Here is a 20,712-nt window from a genome sequence, read left to right on the forward strand (position 1 = left end):
GAAAATGAATAAACACAAAGCAGAATGGAAAGGCAATGCAAATGATGGCCAATGAGTGACGCAATGTATGTTTTGCTCTAAAAATATTGGGTGGAAAAAGTAGACTGCAAAAAATTTGCGTCAAATATGTTGTCTAGTGGAAAAATACAATAAAAAAGGGTACTAGTGGCAAAGCGAAAAAAGTTGTGCCTTATAGGGCAAAAGTACATATAGTGAAAGTAATAGTAAAGGGGTATCCTCCTGCAGGGAGGGGGTCTGGACGTTAGTAAAGTGTTTTTAGAACTAGGGAAAAGGTAGTGTTAAGGGGATGTAAGAGGTTCATAGTGTTCAGGGACTGGTAGCATTGAGAGATAGCTAAAGACTTTTAGGGTTCAGTGAAGGGCAGTGCTAACGGTTAGTAAGATTTTGTTTAGAGTTTAGGGTAGGGCAGAAATATGGGATGGTTCATGGTTTTCAGTGTTCAGGCATGGGTAGTGGGAAATTGTAGTGGGGTGTTTTTAGGGTTCAGGGAAAAGTAGTGTTAAGGGGTTGTATAGGTATTTTTTAAGGTCCAGGGAAAGGTAGCAATAAGAGGAAATAAGGTGTTTTTAGGGTCAGGGAATGGTAGCTTTAAGGAACAGTAGGGGTTTTAAAGGTTCAGGATTGGATAGCATAAATAGGTAGGAAGGGGGTTTTCGGGTTTAAGGAAGAGTAGCATTAAGGGATTAAGGGATAGTAAGGACTTTTAGGGTACAGGGAAAGGGAGCAATGAGGGAATTTAAGGGTTTTTTGGGTTACAGGAAGAAGCGGTAAGGGGTTATAAGAGGTTTTACGGTTCAGAGAAGGGTAGCATTGTGGGGTAGCAAGCGGTTTTTAGTTTCAGTTTAGTCTGCAGGCAGCGCAGTTTGCCTCGTCCCTCCTCGGAGCTAACTTGACTCAGCATGTGAAACTACCCACTCACAAGGCAGGGCACACCCTTGACCTTTAGTTTTCTAACATCCCCTCCTTGCTAACTAAGTCCCCAGGCCAACTGGTTTGGACCGACCCATGTTTAATTCCATTTTCATTTAGTTTGGAAAAACCCAGTCAGTATGGGGGAACCAGCTATTTTTTTTAAAGAAATTGGAAGAAGCTGACCTTCGAGTCCTTAAGTCCACTTCTGCAGGATAGTCAACCACTACTATCAAAGGATCCAAACGCAGATACACTTGCTTTAAATACGCGGATTTCCGCCGCTGTGGAGTCCACTGCCCTAGCCAGAGTCACCAAAGCCATGAGGAAATCCCCCTCGGCCCCTTGGTTTTCAGAGACTCTCAGGATAAATAAAAGTAGGTGCAAATGCCTGGAACGTCAGTGGAGGATGGATTATAGTGTTCCGGCTAAGGTGGCATATAAGAAAGCACTAAAAGAGCTCCATAAACTGATGAGAGAGGCAAGGAGGGACTATGTAGTGAAGCGTATCAATAATGCAGATAATTCAAGCAAAGAAATATTTAGGGTTGGTAACTCCTTCTTTAAACCGAGAGAATTAGAGATCGAAGTGCAACCCTCCCTTTCGCTGTGTGAAAAAATCTCCGACTTTTTCAGTTGTAAAATTTGGAAAGTCTAAAATTCTTTTACAGCGGTAGCAGGGACGGATAAAACAGATGAGAGCGGGAGTAGTAAGCCCGAGCTCTCCCTCACGGAATTCTTTCCCATCTCTCAGCAGTAAGCATTGGCAGAAATCCTGAGAAGTAAGTCAGGTTCCCCAGAGGACCCCTGCCACCCTAAACTATGGAAAGAGCTGGCTCACTCTCTTGTCCATGTGTTGACTTGCATATGGAATACATCTCTTACTTATGGCACTTTCCCTGACACATGGAAACACGCCACACTCCTCCCCTCAGAAAAAAACCTCATGTGGATCCAGGGGAATTAAATAATTACCAACCAATTTCATTGTTACCAGCTCCAGCAAAAATGCTGGAAAAAGTGGTGCAGCGACAACTGGCTAACTTCATCGAGAGTCATGACATTTTGCAGGGAAACTTCCATTACCACACGGACATTGCATCGCAATGCCTTTACATCGCGGGTATTACAACACAAGTCGTTACAACGACTTGCGCTGGATGGCGCTCTAACCTAAGGAATAGCATGTTTTACTATTCCAACACCTTCCCTACTGTACGTAGGCTGGTGTTGGAATAGTAAATCATACTATTCCTAAGTCCAGTGCCCCCCAGCGCAAGTAGTTGTAATGACTTGCGTAGTAAAAACTGCGATGTAACGTACTGCGAACATTTTGATCGCGTTGTAACGTCACATATTCCATTTTGCATGGTACCCAATCCGGCTTCCGGTCTGGTTTTAGCACCAAGACGGCTCTATTAGAGGTGACGGAGTCAGTGAGAATGTCGGTAGATGCAGGAGTGTCAACGATGCTGGTGCGCCTGGATTTATCTGCGGGGTTCGACACGGTGGACCTTTTAATTCTAGCTCGGAGACTTCAGGACGTCGGTAGCAGGGGGATGGCTCTTGCCTGGTTGAAGTCATTTCTCAATAATCGCACACAGAAGGTCACTTTGCAACCCCATCAGTCGGAACCCAAACATTTATGGTGTGGAGTACCTCAGGGGTCGGCGCTGAGCCCGCTTCTTTTTTAATATATATCTGGCTCCGCTGTTCTCACTTATAGCCAATTGGGGTGTGAAGGCGAAATCATACGCCGAAGATACCCAGTTGGTGTTTTCCTTTAAAGAGCAGTCGGAGGACTCTTTTAAGAGTTTTAGGGGCTGTCTGAAAGACATTACCCTATGGATGAACAACAATAAACTTAAACTCAATGCTGAGGAAACGGAAGTGTTGTTCTTTGGTAAGGGCGCACCGCCAGCAGCGGATCGATGGTGGCCGGCTGAAATGGGTGCTCCTCCCAACCCAGCAGCAACAGCAAAAAATCTGGGAGTGAAGTGGGAAGCAGATCTTACTTTCTCAGCCCAAATTCGACAGGTGACAGCCTCCTGTTTCAGCAAATTGAGAAATCTGCGGAATTGTTTACACCTATTACCGGAGGACTGCTACAGAGTCACAGTGACATCTAGGCTGGACTATGCAAACGGGCTCTATTTGGGCCTGCCAGTGTACCTAGTTAGAAGCCTGCAGATGGTACAGAATGCGGCTGCGAGACTGATTAGACGTATACCATTTCGTCACCATATCTCTCTGCATATCAAAGACCTCCACTGGCTGCTGGTGGCAAGAAGAATCGAGTTTAAGGCTATGACCCTGGCATTACGGGCAATTCATGGCAAATGTCCTCATTACCTGAAGTGATGGTTATGTCGCTATAAGCAGAACCGTTCCTTGAGGTCCAACTCTCAAAATCTGCTTTGTACTCCATGATTTATAAGCTTGTCTAGGTGGTAGATCTTACACGGTAGGGGCTACCAAACTTTGGAACTCTTTGCCAAACAATATCCGTCACATTGAATCAGAGCCACTATTTAGGAAAGCTGTGAAAACCTGGCTCTTTAGCTTAGGCCTCTGTCCTTAGGGTCTGCCTTTCTGGTCACCTCGGCGTGCCGCCTACTGCTAGAGCACCGGGACACCTCTGTTTGAGGTAGCCATTTGCGCTTTATAAATGTCGGTATTATTATTATTATTATTTCAGGGATGGTAGCTTTGAGGAACAGTGAAAGCTTTTTAGGGTTTGGGGAAAGGTAGCATTAAGGAGTAGTAAAGGGTTTGTAGGGGAGTAGGAAGGGATTTTTAGGGTTCAGAGAAAGTTGGTATTAAGCAGTAGCAAAGCGTTTTAGGATTCAGGAAATGATTTGTAATGGGGAAGAAAGGAATTGGTAAGATTCAGGGGTTGGTAGCATTAAGGGGCAGATAGGGTTTTAAGGTTTAGAGAAGGTGTGCATTAAGGGGTAGCCCGGTTGCCCATGTCTAAAGACCAAGCAACAACGAAAACCAGGGACTCCTTCTGAACCCCCCCTACTACATAGCCTAGTTCTGCAAGTCCATGGCCATCCAGCCATCTAGTCAACCACTGTAGTTGCGCTGCAAGATGATAGATAGTTTGTAATCTGGGGCCCCCATTTCATGTGGGGCGGCGTAAGATGTTCACTGATACCCTATGTCTTCTGGTATACCATATTATGATAACCAACACGTTTAACTTGTGATGCAATGGGTACACCAAAGCGCTTTAGCATGAAGGAATTAACTGAAGGGCAAGAAGGCACAGGAAGTATGAGAAATGAAGTCAAAGGAGAAGCACCCTTAATCTATAAAACACAGCTGTTTAAATTCATACTTGAAAAATCGATAATATAATTAAAAAATGTGGGCCTTACAGAGAAATCTTTACAACTGTCAATTCATACTGTCCTGTTAGAATCCTCTAGTTGCCCAATATCCCCATGTCATGCTTGACATCCTGAGCCAGTTAATCTTGCTTTGTTACCCGCAGCACTTTCCACGCTGGGATTTTAGGTCCATAACTTAAAAAGTGAAACTACAGGTCCTAGAATTCAAAGTACTAGAACCTGACGCACTTATGAATGCTTACGGCAGCTTGGGATGGTCTTTGTTTATTATTACAGCTGTGTAGGTAGAACTTCCTCAAAAGAAGGGTAGTAGGAGAGGGCTCAGTGTCAAAGGTAGCACATTTCAGAATCAAAAATTACAAAAATGGATCAATCGCATTCTCTCAATACTTCAGGTGGCATACACCATCTTGAACATGCCATACTAAAAACAGAGAAAGGTGAGGTGGGTGAGGATTCAAAGAATTGTTATCTCTAAACCAGGCACAGGAAGCAGTGTTGCCTCACTAACAATTTCTATCACCAATTAAAGTTACTAAAAGACAACTATGTGAATAAATATGAAGTAGATGCTTTTAAACTGATAGGGATAGGTCTGGAAAATATAGTTGACTTGAGAGAGTTGTACAGAGAGAGACCAGTTCAATGCATAGAACACATTTCACTAAAAATATGAGCATATTTTAGGGCAAATGAGAGAATAGTATGTCTGTCAAAGGAGCGCAGATCGTATTGCAGTTAGTAGAGCAAAACATTTCAAGCATATGCATTGCGCAAAATGCATATTCAAATCATCATCATCAAGATTTCCTTTATTTCGGCAATTTGCCTTAAAAAGAGTACAAAAATAGACATATACAAAAACAGACCATACACTGTATAATAATATATCTTGCCATTTCATTTGTTATTGATCAGACACCTTCTCTTATTCCACATTGCTAGTAAGAATGGGAAACTGCAAAAACTATATATTCAGATGTGTCTGTTTTAAGGATTCTAAAAGCATGGCTACACTGCCGAAAACCCCTATGTTTGCAGATGGGTACCAACCAATATTTCCTTGCTTTGATATATACGGGGCAAAAAAACAATACATGGAGCTCATCCTCTTTGTCACAACTACAACCAGGGCAAGCGCTAGTAGAGTTGTGTGACCAATTACTAGTGAAAACTCTCAGGGGTAAAGTACCATATCTCCATTGAAGGTATAATTTTCTTGATGCAATAAATGTTGTAAATGTTGTAGACTTGTAAAGCGCACAGCTACCCCAGCAACGGGGTGTCCCGGCGCTGTAGACCGCTGAGGAACCCGTCCTGGCTATCCCTGTGAGATGGTCCCTTTCTGGGTATCTCCAAGGTGAAACCAGGCATCCCCGGCGTCTGTGGGGGGCCGTTGTAGAGATGAGGCAAGCTTAATGCCCAGAGTTGCCGAGTGTGTTCCTGGTTAGAGTAGGTACCGAGGCGAGAATTATCAAGTCCGTTTTGACCCTGGTCCACAACCCTGCCGCGTCGGGAATTGAACCCTGGTCCCTGGCCAATTCTCTGCTTACGGGTCTGCCGCCTCTAACTAGTTATATCCATAAAATTCTCAAATTGATAAAAATCCTTAAAACTTAAAAATGATTTGGTTAAAACTCCAATCTTGGGAGCAGACTGTACTCTGGTAAGTTGCTCAGCCGCATAGATCTTAGTAAGCAACTTCCGTGAAGTCGCCAAACAACTCCTTTCAGGGTCATGCCACATGTCAGGCAACCCAAGTTTGGTAAACTGGGATTTTAAAAACATAAACCAAGGGATTTTTTGTGAGCCACTGCTAGCCAATATTTCCTTCAATTCTGCTCTATAGTGCAATAGTTCCGGCGTAGTCCACAACCTATGCCAGTACCTAAGGGGTTTCAGGGCTAGTTCATCGTCGATGGACCTCAGGCCCAAATCCATCCTTAAAGGTTGCAGCGGGGTGCTTTGTGGGAGTATCAGTAGCTGTCTAATAAACTTGTTTTCTATTTTAAGAAATTCCGACCCTGTTAGATGCCCCCAAAGCTCCGCTCCGTACAAAATTGCAGCCCTAGCCTGGCTCTTATAGATCTCCAGCGGGGGTTTAATAGGTGTATATGTAGAAGCATTAGAGAGCCTCAAGATCAAATCATCATGCAATGAAAATGTTTGTTGCATTCTTATTTTCCATTTGTAAAAAATATTTTTGTGGCATTGATAGAAGCAATAAATGAGGCCATGTAGATTTGTTCTCTACACAGATAAAGAAAAGGGTATTCGAAATAAGGTAAAAGTCAAATTCAACTACATGAGTTTCTTGTATCTAACAGCTCAAGACAATATCAATTCAGTAAGATCTTTCATCCTAAACACACAACTCTAGGCTGCAGCATGAACATGACAATCAAAAGAAATGGAGCAACGTGTCTAATAAGTAATATAACATAATTATAGATAACCAATGGACTCAGTCAAGACGTGATTGACAAATTCTCAAACTAATGGCTAAAAGTGGGTGGTCGAAGAAAGATAATTGTTGGACTGGGTGGACCCAAAGCCCAGTATAGATATGTTGTTAGCAGTGTGTGGTTCACAGCTGTCAAACCCCAGTCTTAAACAAGCATTTGCAATGCAATAGGTTTCACATTTACACGAGTTTGAGCTATTGGCATTGTAAATGACAATGCCTTTTATTTATGTTTTGGTTTTTAAAACATAAATAAAAGGCCTTGTCATTTGCAATGCCAATAGCTCAAACTCGCGTAAATGTGAGACCTATTGCATTGCAAATGCTTGTTTCTTCTGTGTGCAGAGCTCCATTAGAGTGCGTGTGTTTTTGAGCCGTCTCCCTCATATACGTCTCTATCCATGCATTCCGCGTTGGTCTTATTGCCGCCGGGTTCTCCCTGCCCTTCTCCCTCTTGCATTTGCCTGTTTGCTTATTCCCATTGCTTCCCCCCACAGGCAGGAGGGTGTTGCTTTTGCTCCCACCCTTCTGTGTTGCTTTTGAATCTTCATCCTTTGTTGCTTGCGCATTCTCTCCCTTGTGTTGGTTTGCCGTTCCCCACACCCTACCCCGTGTTGCTTCCACTCTCCCCTGCCCGCACGCTTTAGAAAACAAATGCTTTTGTGCGTTTTCTTTTCTTTTTAGTTACTGATCCAACTGGATAGGTAACCCACTTACACAATTAAGCAGACAGCTGCGTCAAAGGCACAGCGTAACAAGTACTTTGCAGCGTGGCTAACAACCATTCGCAAAGCCAATAGTTCACAAAGGTGAGACCTATTGGCTTTGGCAATGCTCCTTTACTTTTTAAATGTGTTGTTTCGGTCTAAAATGCACTGATTACACACATTTCAGGTGGCTGTACTGTTCATGTTGCTGTAGAAATTTGACTAGGTGTGAGAATAAAACCTTGCTTGCGCCATAGAAAGGCTCTGTGGAATATTTGTGGGCATATGTTGTCACTGTCACATGGATTCGCAGTTAGATGCCGGCAGAGACTGCATAAACAACAAGAGTCACAAGACGACATACACAGGAACCGGAACACCGGATCTTCGGTGATAATGACAGCGATCCTTCTTTCTGCTTAAATCCCAGTTTGCCTGTGTTTATTCACAGCGCAACAAGCGCGCAGGAGGGGCAAAACTGTGATGGACTGTTCAACTTGGGCGGGCTCATGCCGATTCACGGCTAGATAAGAAAATACATTTCTCTGAGCATTTGCAAACGAGTAATTTTGAATGCCTGACATTATTTGAAAATTGTGTGTGGTTCCTTGCAATCATTCTGCTATATACATGCCCGTATGGCATACATCATTATTAAGCCATGATCTTGTAATATAATTTTAGCGTGGGTAATAACAGTCGCGCTTGCCGATAGACGGCTAAATAAGTCATGACAAATTTAATTAAACATGAAATGTATAAATATGTCATGCTATGAGAGGCAGATGTGTTTAAGACATGATGTGTAACCTAATAACATCAGAGGTAATGCAACACATACACACCATCAACATGGTGCCCGCAATGTGGTAAAATGTAATTGGTCCTTTCTCTTTTTTTCTTTTTTTTTTTATTGAATACCCAATTGAGAGAAAATTACATCGTTATTAAATTGGAGAGAAAAAAAAAGGGAATAAAAGGGGATAGGATAATAATAACAATATAGCAATATGGAGAAAAAAAATGAGTAGCTAGCATCCAAAGTTAGGGAAGGTACAGAAGCAATTTTTAGAACAATTCAGAAACTTCAGCAAATATTCTTTCACTGACCTGACCATGCGGGATTATAATAATACAAAACTTAACATTAACTTTTTAATTTCCTTCTCAAAAAAAAAAAAAAAAAAAGGGAAGAAGAGAGAGAAAAGGAGACAGATAATCGATGGAAGCCAATGAGCAGTTAATTCCTTATAGAGAGGGTGACTTAATAAATCCCAGAGAGCCTCTCTTTGCAAGGTGATTGATTTTTTTCTTTTTTCTTTTCCCCTTTCTTTCCTTTTTCTTCCTTCTTCCTTCCCTTTTTTCTTTTTCCTTTCTCTTACCTTCTCTCCCTTTCTTCCACCTTTCCCTTCCCTTTTTCCCTAGAGATCTAAGTTTAACCTTTCGTTCCCATACCAGACTGAGATATAGGCCCATATTGCATTACCTCTCTGCTTGGCGTCCAAGCCTCTACATCGATAAAGTGCATATTCTTGTTTGTATAGTCCAAGCAATCTAGCTAACCACATCGAAAAGGTGGGGGTGTCTGCATCATTCCATCTTTTTGCTAGCATTATCCTGTAGATGGCTGTACCGACAAATAAACAGTATTCTTGTTTCTTGCTTAATCCTAGCGCAATATCAGAGCCCAACAAAGATAACGAGGGGGTTAACTCTAATCTTATGGAGAATAGATTTTCCCAAAAGTTTTGTAAATCCGATTTAAGATGTGCACGTTTTTTACAATCATAAAACATATGTTTTAAGTCGGCGGGGCCTAAGCCACATCTAGGGCAGTTATCGTCTTCGCGCTTTCCCCAAGCGTAAAGTTTGGAAGGCGTATAGTATAAATTAAATACTGTTTTATACAGTTGGGCTTTAAGGTTTGTGCTAAGGAAAGCTTGTTGAGACATCGTTGAACTCTTATAAATAACAGTATCACTGTTAGCTAATTTCTTTGACCAATCTAGTTCAATTTTTTCCAGATCGTCTGGGATTTTTCCCAGTAAAAGACCATAAATATTTCTGGTTCTATTCACAAGGGAACTCATAATCTTTAGAATAGGGATCATGCTCCATGTATTGCCTGGATTCAGAGCAGCGAGGGAACTTTTAATTTGAAGATATTTAAAATAATAACTGTTTGGGAGGGAATGTATTTGCTGCAAAGCATTAAATGTCAAGAAATTACCATCCGGGCCCCCATCAAGCCTACAAAGATCTCCTATTGTGTACAAACCCAATTCCTCCCATCAATTTCCAAGGTTATCCTGCGAAAGAGCAGGCAGAATTCCTGAATGTCACAGTGGAGTATACCAATTTACCCCGGGGACAGCCATAATTTGAGATTTTCTGTAAAATCTTCCAGGCATCTGTTATTATCTTAAAGCGGATTCTGTTATAATACCTTTGCTCTAAATGTCTCAGGAATAAGCCCGATGCTGCTGAACCCACTGCTAGTTCGTAGCACGTTGGAATTATATCTATATCAGAGTTTCTATTGGCCCTACTGATGAAAATTAGGGGCATAATCTGCTGAAGAAATGCAGTGTAGTGATATAGTCTTAAATTGGGAATTTTGAGGCCTCCCCTTTCGTAGGGCAAAGACAGAAATTTTAAGGAGCGCCTAACCTTACCATATTGCCAGATGAAATTAGACATCATGGATTCAAGACGCCCCAAGAATGTACTTTCAATAGCAAGAGGGATTGATCTAAATAGATACTGAAGCTTTGGCAGAGTATTCATTTTGAGATAGTTGCCTCTTCCGATAATTGTGAGGTGAAGGTTGTTGACTCTCTTTAGGTCAACTGCTATTTGGCTAATTAGGGGGTCATAGTTTAGCCTAATTAGGTCTTTGACATTGGCACTAATGTAGACCCCAAGATACAGCGCGGAGGTTACCCGTCTGGAATCGTTGCAAACTACGTTATCTGTACAGACCAACACTGTTTTAGCCGCATTCAGTGTGTAACCAGAGATCAGCCCAAACTCTCCTGTTAAGTAACTAATCTCAGCCAAAGATTTGTCTGGGCTAGTTGTTAAAATACCTACGTCATCTGCATAGGCCATAACTCTGAGACCGGTGATTATTGAATGTGGGAGCACCATCGCTGGCTGAGCCCTCTGAGACCGGTGATGGCAGAGCGGTGAGGCTCGCAGACCGTTAGCTGTATGCGCACGTGTGCAGAGCAAGTGTAACTGACCAGCGATAGGATGAGGGGGCAGTTGCCAAGCAACAAGTACAACACAGAAGTTCACTCAAAATATGAGCAGTGAATCAGCACGCAGAGAGGCGGCTATGGACATTTTTAAAACAAGAGGCGACACTAGGACCGAAAGGCTCTGCGCATGCTCACATCGCACAAGGGCTCCCCGTGACGTATTTGCTCGGCTTCTGCCAAAAGGTTTCTTGTCTTTATGGGGCCATGTGTTTGGCCCCATAAAGATAAGAAACCTTTGCGATGAATGCAAAGCAAGGCGAGGCCGTCTAAATGGGACGGCTCAGAAAGCCAAGCAAATATGTCACCGACACCTCTTTTCCAATGGCTGGCCACCGTTTAGCATAAACGGTGACGCCACCCAATGGAAAGGAGGGGCGGAGCTTAATGCCCCTTACAGAAAATACCACGGCTCATAAAATCTCGCCATCGAAACTGCGCATACGCACAGCCTACGCCAGGCGAGACCTAAAAAGGAAGGGTGTACGTCCAAGATACAGTCCAACATTAGGCAACTGGTACAACAAAGAACTGCAGAAGGTACTGTGTGGACTGTAGTGGAAAGGAATTTGTGAGTTTCCATGTAGAACAAATCAATAAGTAAAATATAGGAACAAAGTCTGCAGCTTTACACAATAAATACGAAGTTACTAGGTCAGCAAATATCAGTATTACATAACATTACACATTCAGGAAACAGCTGTCTTTACAGAGGCATAACGTGTTTTCAAATCTCACAATAAGCTCCGTTAATTGTGAACATCTATTTAAAGTTTGTAGGTCAACAAAACAATCAAGGCGTCTATATAATTTTTTCACAGTTTATTAGACACAAAGCTACAAAGGTTAATTAAAGTAAACGTGGTGTACTTGACATCATGATTAAAGTCAATTTAATTAACTGCATTCATACTTACAAATTTGAAATCACATCATTACTTCTTTTAATGTCACCTTTTGTAAGACAGAAATTAATACTTGGCCTTTAAATGGATGATCAGCGGAGACTGAAGCTCTTAGAACAAAAGAGGCTCTGACCACTTATCATTTAAAAGTGTCACAATAACTCTCCGAGTTCTACTTCCCGGTCATTGATACAAAAAAGCTCAAATAAAAAATGTGTTTTAATTTGTCAAATTTCCCAAAAAATCTGCTTACATTAATATTCTAGATATTGACGAATATTTGGATCTTCATGTCAACATTAAAGTCATTTAGAAGGAAGTGTTAAAGTGTAATTCTTTAGTTTGTGATATTTCTTAAGTTTTGTGGGGGTGGGGAACAATTAACTAATTTATTTCATTTTTAGACTCTGTATATACTCAATATACATATTAGGCCAGATTCCCAAATATTTTGCTCTGAGTAGGTGTCACAGCAAACCTTTTGATAATCAGGGCTTTACTGTAAAAAAGAGAGCCTTAAGTCCTTTCCAGGTATCACCCACTCACCAACTCTTTTTCCAATGTCATTAAGTGAATCATCCTTTCTCAAGCCTTTTACCCAGCATGTAAATGTTGGGTCTTGCGCTTTAAAGGCATCTTACTTGAGAGAGACTTAAAATGTTTGTTACAAGAGGGAATGATGTAATTACTTACTGGTAATCTTCATTATCCTGATCCATAGTCCTACCCATCATAGTCCTAACAAGATGAGGTGCCCTGCTCCTAGGGACAGCTTATTTATATTTTTCCGTTTCTAAAAGGAAAGTCATGTTATTTATACAAATATGGTACTCCAATCTAAGACACTCAGTGTCGAAGAAAATAGAGATGGGAGCGAGGGTTGTAGGACTATGACAGGGAGGACTATAGATCATGGTAAGGAAGATTACTGGTAAGTAAATAAATAATTAACCCTTCAGCTCTCCTCCCAGTCCCAGCCCTAACATGATGAGAATTTACCTAATTACTCATTGTTAGACCTGGCACCATTGGCGTAAGTCTCCCTTCCAATTTTTCGCTGTGTCTCCTCTGTTTTTGCTGGTAATAGATGCTCTGGGTGCTGTGCCACTGCCATTCAGTGCCACAGCGCGAATGCTCCCTGTGTAAATATGACATGTGAATTGATACATCCATGATTGTCTTATTTGGTTTACCTATTAGTCCCCAGTAGCGTGGCCTGTGTGTGCCCAGGGCTGGTAAACCAAATGCTGCTGGTGGGCCTGCAGCGCTGGTTTGCGCCACCCACAGAAGCAGCTTGTAAAGTGTGTCTCAGACCTGCCACTGCAGAGTCAGCGTGCAGTCCAGAACTGCCATCTTGGCTGTGAAGTGCACCCACTTCCCAGCCCCTGAACCTTCCCTTGGCATCATGTAAGCCACCCCTATAGTAGGGTGCATTGTATGTGTAAGGTAGGACATGCTCTGATGTGTGTAGCATGTCCTGGTAGTGAATTACGCCCAATGTCGTTTTTCACTACTGTAAGGCTACCTGTTCTCCATAGGCCAGAATGGGAGGTTTGGCTATTACATTCTATAGTCCTAACTGACCCACAGAACATGGTATAAAAACGAATTTAGTATACCTGAGCTCAGAATATTAAAATACATCTTTTAGTGAAGTTTATTTTTATATTCTGTGTTTGAAAATACCACTTTTAGAAAGTAGGTATTTTCTTGCCTAAACCTTCCAGTGTGCTCTGCTGTTATGTGTATTGGCTGAGTCAGACCTGGGTTGAATAGAGAGATCTGCATTGGAGTATGGGGAGGGGTAGCTCCTGGACCTGGATAGGGCTGTGCCTGGCAAGGTGAATGCTGGCTCCACCTCCCACTGTGCGTCTGATGGCAGACCCCCTCTTTCTGAAAGGAAGGATGCAGCCTGGTAAACAAAGTGCTCCAGGGCTGGGCAGAACTGGTTCTGGCTGGGTTCAGTGACTAGTAGCTTCTGAGAACAAAGACTATTGGGGTATAAATATCTGTGCCCAAACCCCTACAATTGGTATTGCTCCTGGACAACAAGAAGAACCTCTGTCTGTGTAACTGAAGGAATCTGCAGGAGAAGGACTGTCCTTGTGCTTGTGTGCTGTTTCTTGGACTGGCCTGCAGTGGTTACTACTGGACTTGGAAGAAGAGGAAAAGGACTTTGAAGGAACTTTTATTTTTGCTACAGCAATCACCCAAGGGCTAGAAGAGAGCTAGCCTCCTACAGGAGTCTCAGGCACATCAGACTCCACCACCAGCCTCCTGTTTCCTCCCAGCGAGGACTTCTATCTGCAGGTGAGGTTCCTGTGAGTTCCAGGGCCTCTAGTTCTACTGTGGAGAAGAGAGTGCTGAAAATCGTCGCTAACCCCCGTTAGCGAGCCGCTGCAGCTGGAGAGCATAAGGAAAATCGTCGCTCTGCTGCCGCCGAGTGCTCGCTATCGGAGATCATCGCATCACCTGTCTGCGGGCCTGAAAACGCTTGCTAACCCGAAGATTATCGCATTGCATGTTAGCGGGTCCCAAAACGCTCGCTAACCCAAGATCATCGCATCACCTGTCTGCGGGCCAGAAAACTCTCGCTAACCCGAAGATTATCGCATTGCATGTTAGCGGGCCTCAAAACGCTCGCTAACCAAAGATCATCGCATCGAGTTCATCGCTTCACGACATCGCAGAGCGGACACCGAGCGTTCGCCATTTTCATCGCATCGCATCAGGATCATCGCTCCCTCGTGGAGCGCCATTTTCTTTCATCGCCACAAGATCACACACGCAACAGGCTCGGCGCATCATCCTCCCTTCGCGGCAAGGATTTTATTGCATCGCCGGCTTAGCGTGCAGAAGTTTGTCGCTTTGTCCTGCACACAAACCAGCGCATCATCCTCCCTTGCGGTAAGGATTTAACGCATCGCTGGTTAGCGTGAGGAAAATCATCGCTACAACACCTTAGCGACATTTCTGTTGTTTTGCTACAGAATGCAGGTACCTTGTGAGTAAAAGGGTCGCAGAGACCACTGCCTTGAACTGAACACCTCTTTGTGCACCTTGAACTATTTTGGCAGCCTTTTTAGAGTAACCCTATTTCCTAGTATTGTGGCTTTTTACTGTTATTGGTCTTGTGTTAAGTCTATATATAAAGATACTTATTTTTTATGACTACTTGAGTGGTGTCCATTTGTAGTGTTCTTCACTGTGTTACTGTGTATGGCCATAAATGCTTCACACGCTGCCTCTGAGATAAGCATAGCTGCTGGTGCTACGTTACCACAGGGTTGAGAAGGGGTTATTAAAGGGTGTAGTCTGCTTACTCTGACTTACGAAGAAGGGTCCCTACTTGGACAGTGGCCAGCCATTGCCAACTCGAGACCCCCAATTCTAACACTCATATTTTCTGCAGGCATAGGAATCCTACAACTTCACAGTGACACAAAGTGATTTACCAATTTGCTTGATGTTGCAAGGTGAAAGTATTATGTGATGTGGCAGGGGTGCCTTACCACTAATATTACTATAATACTAGCATAATACACAAAGATGGACCTCGGGTACTCTCTCAGTACACCTTCTCTTAGTCCTGGTACAGTGGCACAGAGCAAACAGGCTACTTAGAGGAACATGTGTTAAGCACTTGACATCACCAACATGGACGATAAGCAATTGAAATGACTCGAGAGGAACCAGACACCAATTTATAAAAATATATTTTTAGACACCAAACTGAAATCAATACATACAGTGTAACTGGAGATTTCCATTTTAAAGCATTAAATAATTCAGTACTTTGCAATGTGAACAAAATGTTACGGTCAATGGGAAAAACACATACATGTAATCAGTTACTTAGAGAGTAAGTTCGACAGAGTTTTACCTGGCTTAGGATAGCGGGCTACAGAGGTGCATTTTAGCTGTCAAATGGAGCTGTAAATAAGGCCTGCAGTACTGGAATGGTTACCTAAGTAAAATGGTACTTGCGGGGCAAGTTGAGCAAAACTCTGTGGAAACAAAGCAAGGGGCTGGGCCTGGACCAGGAGTCTCCACGCAGATCCAATCTACCTGGCTCAGGGTACTGGGTGCAGAGGTGTTCATGGCTATCTGTGTGCCTGAACCAGATCGGTGGTCAGTGGAGCTGGCAGGCATGCGAAGGGAGGGCAAAAACAAATGCAAGATCTTTCCGATGGAGTCACGGGGTGGCTCGTTATTCGTGCAGGTGAATCTCTTCTCTTGAAGCATCGAGTAAGGCAGGTTGTAGTAGGACAGACCACAAACAAGCCTTGGTACCTGCAAGCACGCCAGTTGAGGAAATCTTTATCCAGAGGACCAAAGGAACTTTCTAGAAAGCTGAGCCTCGCTGAGGGGTGGGACTACAGTTCCCAAAAGTCACCTGTCCAAGGACTTTGAGCGGTCATGCCGGGCAGTTAGGGGAGCAGGATTTCGAGGTCATGGACTTAGTAGTTTGTGCCTGCTGACTTCAGATGACTAGTTTCTCTATCCCAAGGGAGTTCTTGTGAAGTCTGGAGGTTGCAGAGGGGTTTGCCTTCCTTGTCGAACCAGTCTCTTGCCTTGGTCGAGTCGCAATCAAGCAGAGGCTGGGTGGCTGCCACAGGTGCATAGCCTAGCGCCTATCTTCATGGAGTCCTGCCTTGTCATGGACACAGATCTCTTCATAATAGCACGTTGAATCTGAGGTTCTGGTGTCTGGGGTGCCCCTTAAATCCTGAAGTTAGGAGTTGTTAGTGGGCGTGAGGACTAGTAGCCAATGGGCACTTAGTCTTGTGGCTAATCCGCCCAAGTAGTGATGACATCCTGTGGGTGTATGTCACTAAAACTAGACAATACCTGATTTTAGGAATAAATTTAAGATGGCCAAAACCGTCCTCTGTCGTGCCTGTAGAGCTGGCCCTAGAGTTTTGGTCAGCATTTTTGAGGTGGACGACTGCCTGCCCATGAACAACAGTGCCTGGGGCATGGAAAGGCTTTGTGGTTGTTGCTTGAGTGGGGCTTCCACCCCGCCTAAACTAATAGCCCAATTTCTTACACTGTGACATTTGAATTGAAATTAGAAACCTACGTCTACGTGGTCAAAACGGAGCAACCAGAGTCGCTGATGGTCTCTCCTGCTGAATCTTCGGAAGCACCTTTGGAAGGAGGAGAATCAGAACATAAGCATGCAAGAGCCCTGTCAGCCCTGACATCAACATTGTATCCACCCCCCAAGTTTCCTGGCTCAATGTTTGAGAAAATATTTGAAAAGGAGAGCACTGGAAGCTGAACCAAACAGATCATACTATGGACAGCCGAATACCCCAAGGACCTACTGGAAACTGAGGATGGAAGTATAAAATAGACTTCAAAATGGTAAAGACCATGATACTTTGAAATTATGTATAAACATGGCAGGGGTGCCAGCTGACTTGTTTGCAGGACACCTTCACACCTTGCCTTTACAAATGCTGGGACCCATTTCTACTTCCATCCACAAATGCCTCCCTCCCTAGATTTTAATTTACTGATGAAGAGAGGTTGCAACTTAGCATGATAGTTATCCTTTCCTTGGATACCTATTGCCCTCCAAGAAATCAGGTGAACTTCGGCCCACCGAAGGATGCTGCTCGCAATCAGACTTAGAAATCTCACCCTTGTGAAACTGCCCCCCCAACACTTCACATACATTTTGGTGACCTGATTGCCCATACTCATATCAGTTGACTTTTCCTCTATTTGAGTGGCAAACTCTTGCAGAGCATCCCATACAGCTGAGAGTCCTTCAATTAGGGGGTCTGGAGAAATTCTACCTGGCCCCAAGAACCCTGAATTGCCCATTCGTCCGGAGTGGCTCTCCAACTCCTCTAATCTGCATATGTTGGTAGAACCAGGAGAACTGGACAGCAGTGGCTGTGTTGCCCCACTGTTCCTTGAGCAATGCAAAATAAAAATAAAATGATAATAACAAGTTATTATCGTATTATTTTTCTTCGTCCAGTCAGGTCGGGCGTGGCGGGGTTGTCTTGTCGTAAAGTGAGCAGGAGTGGTTTGCACTCCCTTCCTAGGTGTGCATGATGGCTTGACCGGACGTCTAGGGCTCGCCAAACCGTCATGCACACTTGGCATGTTCTCCATTAGACTGTGTTGCACAGTTCCTTTGGAGAACATGCCAAGCCTACCCAGGCACTGCCTGAGCAGCCAAACAGGCTGCACAGACTAATCACGACGCTGCTCAGGCAGCGTCATGATTGGCTGGGAGATTCCGGAAGCCTAGGGGCTTCCGGTACTGCCAGCAGACAGAGGATAGGCATGTAGCGGTGGGAGAGGCAAGCAGGGGAGCAGGTAAGTTTTTTTTTGTTTTTTTTACCTGGCACCTAGTTCAGAGACAGCCGCCACTGATGGACAGCTTTTTTATTCAGAGTCTCTGGAGACCAGTGAGAAAGATGACAGACCAGCTGCTTTAGGCAGTGGTGAGCTCAAAGAACTACTACTATAGTTGCTGCCATGAGTCTCTGGACTTTCAGTAAGAATCTTTCTGAGGATTGTAGAAGAAAGAAACGATTGCAACCATTGCCCTGTAGGGTTATCATCCTGTTCTCTGGTGGGGAAACTCTGATGTGCTCTGTATTGAGTAGAACCCCTATGAATATCCTCTGTCTAGTTGGGTGTAAGCTTGAGTTTTCCCAATTCAGGATGAATTCCAGGCTTTGTAGACAGTTGCATGCCCTCTTGATATCGGCCTGTCACTTAGAAAAAGAAGGAGAAGAGATTTACCAGTCATTACAGTAAGGGTAGATATAAATACTCTTTAAATGCAAAAGAGCTACTTCTGAAGACAATACCTTTGTGAATACCCTCAGAGCTGAGGACAAGCTAAAGGGAAGAGTGTTGAACTGATAATGTTTTCCAGCTACTGCAATGGAAGAAGTTTCTGCCTCTTTCGGTGGATGGGGATGAGGACTTATGCATCGCGAAAGCCCAAGTCATCAGGAAATTTCCTTTTCCAAGCACGGTTTTAACTGCCTAAATAGCTTAATACATGATGAACTGATTTATTTGAGCAACATGTCCCATTTGATTCTGAGACCAGAAATAGAAAAAAATCAGTCCCTCTGTGTCTTTGAGGAAAGGGAATCTCCGAGATAGCCCTTTCCATAGAAGGTCTGAGATCACTAATAGGGCTTCTTTCTTTACCTCCCATTTGGAAAGAGAAGTGCCTTAAAAAAAACATCCAGGAGTGGCTTGTGTCGATCAATAAAATAGCCACTTTGTACAAGGGTGAGGACCCAAGAATCTTTTATGAGCTAGCCCCAAATATTGTAGAACTTTGCTATTTCTACCCCAACCTACCCCTTCAGATAGTCAGGCTTTCAGGGGCTACTGTGAAGGCTGCTGGGACATAGATGTGTCACCAAACACGCCCCTCCAGCCACAGGCCCAGGTTTTCTCACATCTTGGACCCCTTGCATGAACTTTTTCCTGAAGAAATGACTTCTCATGAGTGAAGAGATGGAGCATTTTCTTTACCTCTGCCGTCTTTTGAACCAGATCATTCAGTTCAGGTTAGGACCAAATAATTTTTGTCTGGAAAAAGCGAGGCAAATAATCAAAGCATTTTGTCCCACATTAACCTGCCAAGGCTTAAGCCATAAATGGCATCTTTCTGCCATGGCTGCCCCTGCCAAAGTTGCTAATGACCAGATGGATTGAAAGGAGTATCAGACAAAGGTTTTGCCTAAAATGGCACAGAGGGTCAGATCTCTCTTCCACACATTTAAAATGGGATTGAAAATCCGTTAAAAAAGAGTCTGAGAATCATAATCCTCAAATGCACTAGTTCCAATGGCACACTTTGCTGTTGAATATTCACGTTTTAGAGAACTCTCTACCTTCTCAACAATAGGTCTGATCCCGTGGATGCCCCCGGAAATGGATAGCAATCTGGACTAGGTGGAATGTGTATCGGGGAGGAGTGTGTGAACCCCCTAAATTTCCTTCCCTTGACGAACAATTGATGATCTGAAACCAACTATAGGTGACACTGATGTAAATTTAGCAACATGATACGTAATACCACGACTGGTTAGACATGGTACCTTGTAATGTGAATCTAATGATTTTTATGACCTGACCCTTTGCTTTTAATTGTTGATGTTCAATAAAAAGATTTAATAAATAAAAAAAAAAAAACAATAGGTCTGATAGCTGTTCTTTTTCGGAGTCCAAACATGACAAAGAGGCAATACTTGAAAGTATTCTGTTGATCATAGGCACTTGGGCAATGTCTCTTCAAAATTCTATAAGATATATATCTTTTATTTTGAAAAATGAGGTAACGATGATATAACAGTATTCTTCCATTCATATGCTAAGATACCCTTACAAATGTCATAAAAGGGGTGTTTATCCCCCTGCTGATATCTGTACGGAGCATAAAAGTCCTCCTCAAATTGGGGAGGGGCAGGATCGAACCCCTCAACACATCTCTAATCTGTACAAGCATTGTCTTTAAATTCCGTTCCCTGCATATATTTCCCGTTTGGCACAGTCTCCTCCTCCTCCTCCTCTGTGCTCGCCAACATCTGCCTTTTTGCCAAGGGTTTCTTTAATGCAGATGCAACTATGTCTGAAATCCTAGCTTGCAGGTCACACAAAGATCAGGAAATAACTTTCCTCATCTTGCTTCTGCTCAAGCTTGTGAGGCTTTTGTGTTGCCTTCCCAGCCATGTTAAAAGCGGGCAAGAGTGAGCTAAAGCTCTGGTTGCTGTTTAAAGGGGGTTTCTACAGCAACAAGATCTCATCTTGTGAAATCTTGCTACCAAGAAACCATCTCAGTGCTACTTGATCACCATCTATTTTGAGTAATGGAAGCTTATAATAATGAAAAAAGCTGCTCCATGTCCAGTACCTTTTATCACCTTTGAAAATTGGTGATCAAGGAGCATTGAGACATCCCTTTTGGGATCCAGAAACCCCTTCTGCATACCACATGCATGTGACTAGGGGTTGCTATCACTTATTAATCCCGATGAAGACCCTGCTGAAGTTGCTACAGGGGGTCGAAAAGGCAGCAATCTATCCTGTTAACTGCAA

General features: G+C 43.3%; 1 protein-coding gene across 4 annotated transcripts in view; it reads right to left on the reverse strand.

Moving 5' to 3' along the window:
• Positions 1-20,712, reverse strand: part of CDKL5 (cyclin dependent kinase like 5) — a 1,167,948-nt gene that overhangs the window by 481,453 nt on the left and 665,783 nt on the right. The gene's annotated exons all lie outside the window — the stretch shown is intronic.

Source organism: Triturus cristatus, chromosome 8, assembly GCF_964204655.1.
Source record: "Triturus cristatus chromosome 8, aTriCri1.1, whole genome shotgun sequence".
In the NCBI taxonomy this organism is placed as follows: Eukaryota; Metazoa; Chordata; class Amphibia; order Caudata; family Salamandridae; genus Triturus; species Triturus cristatus.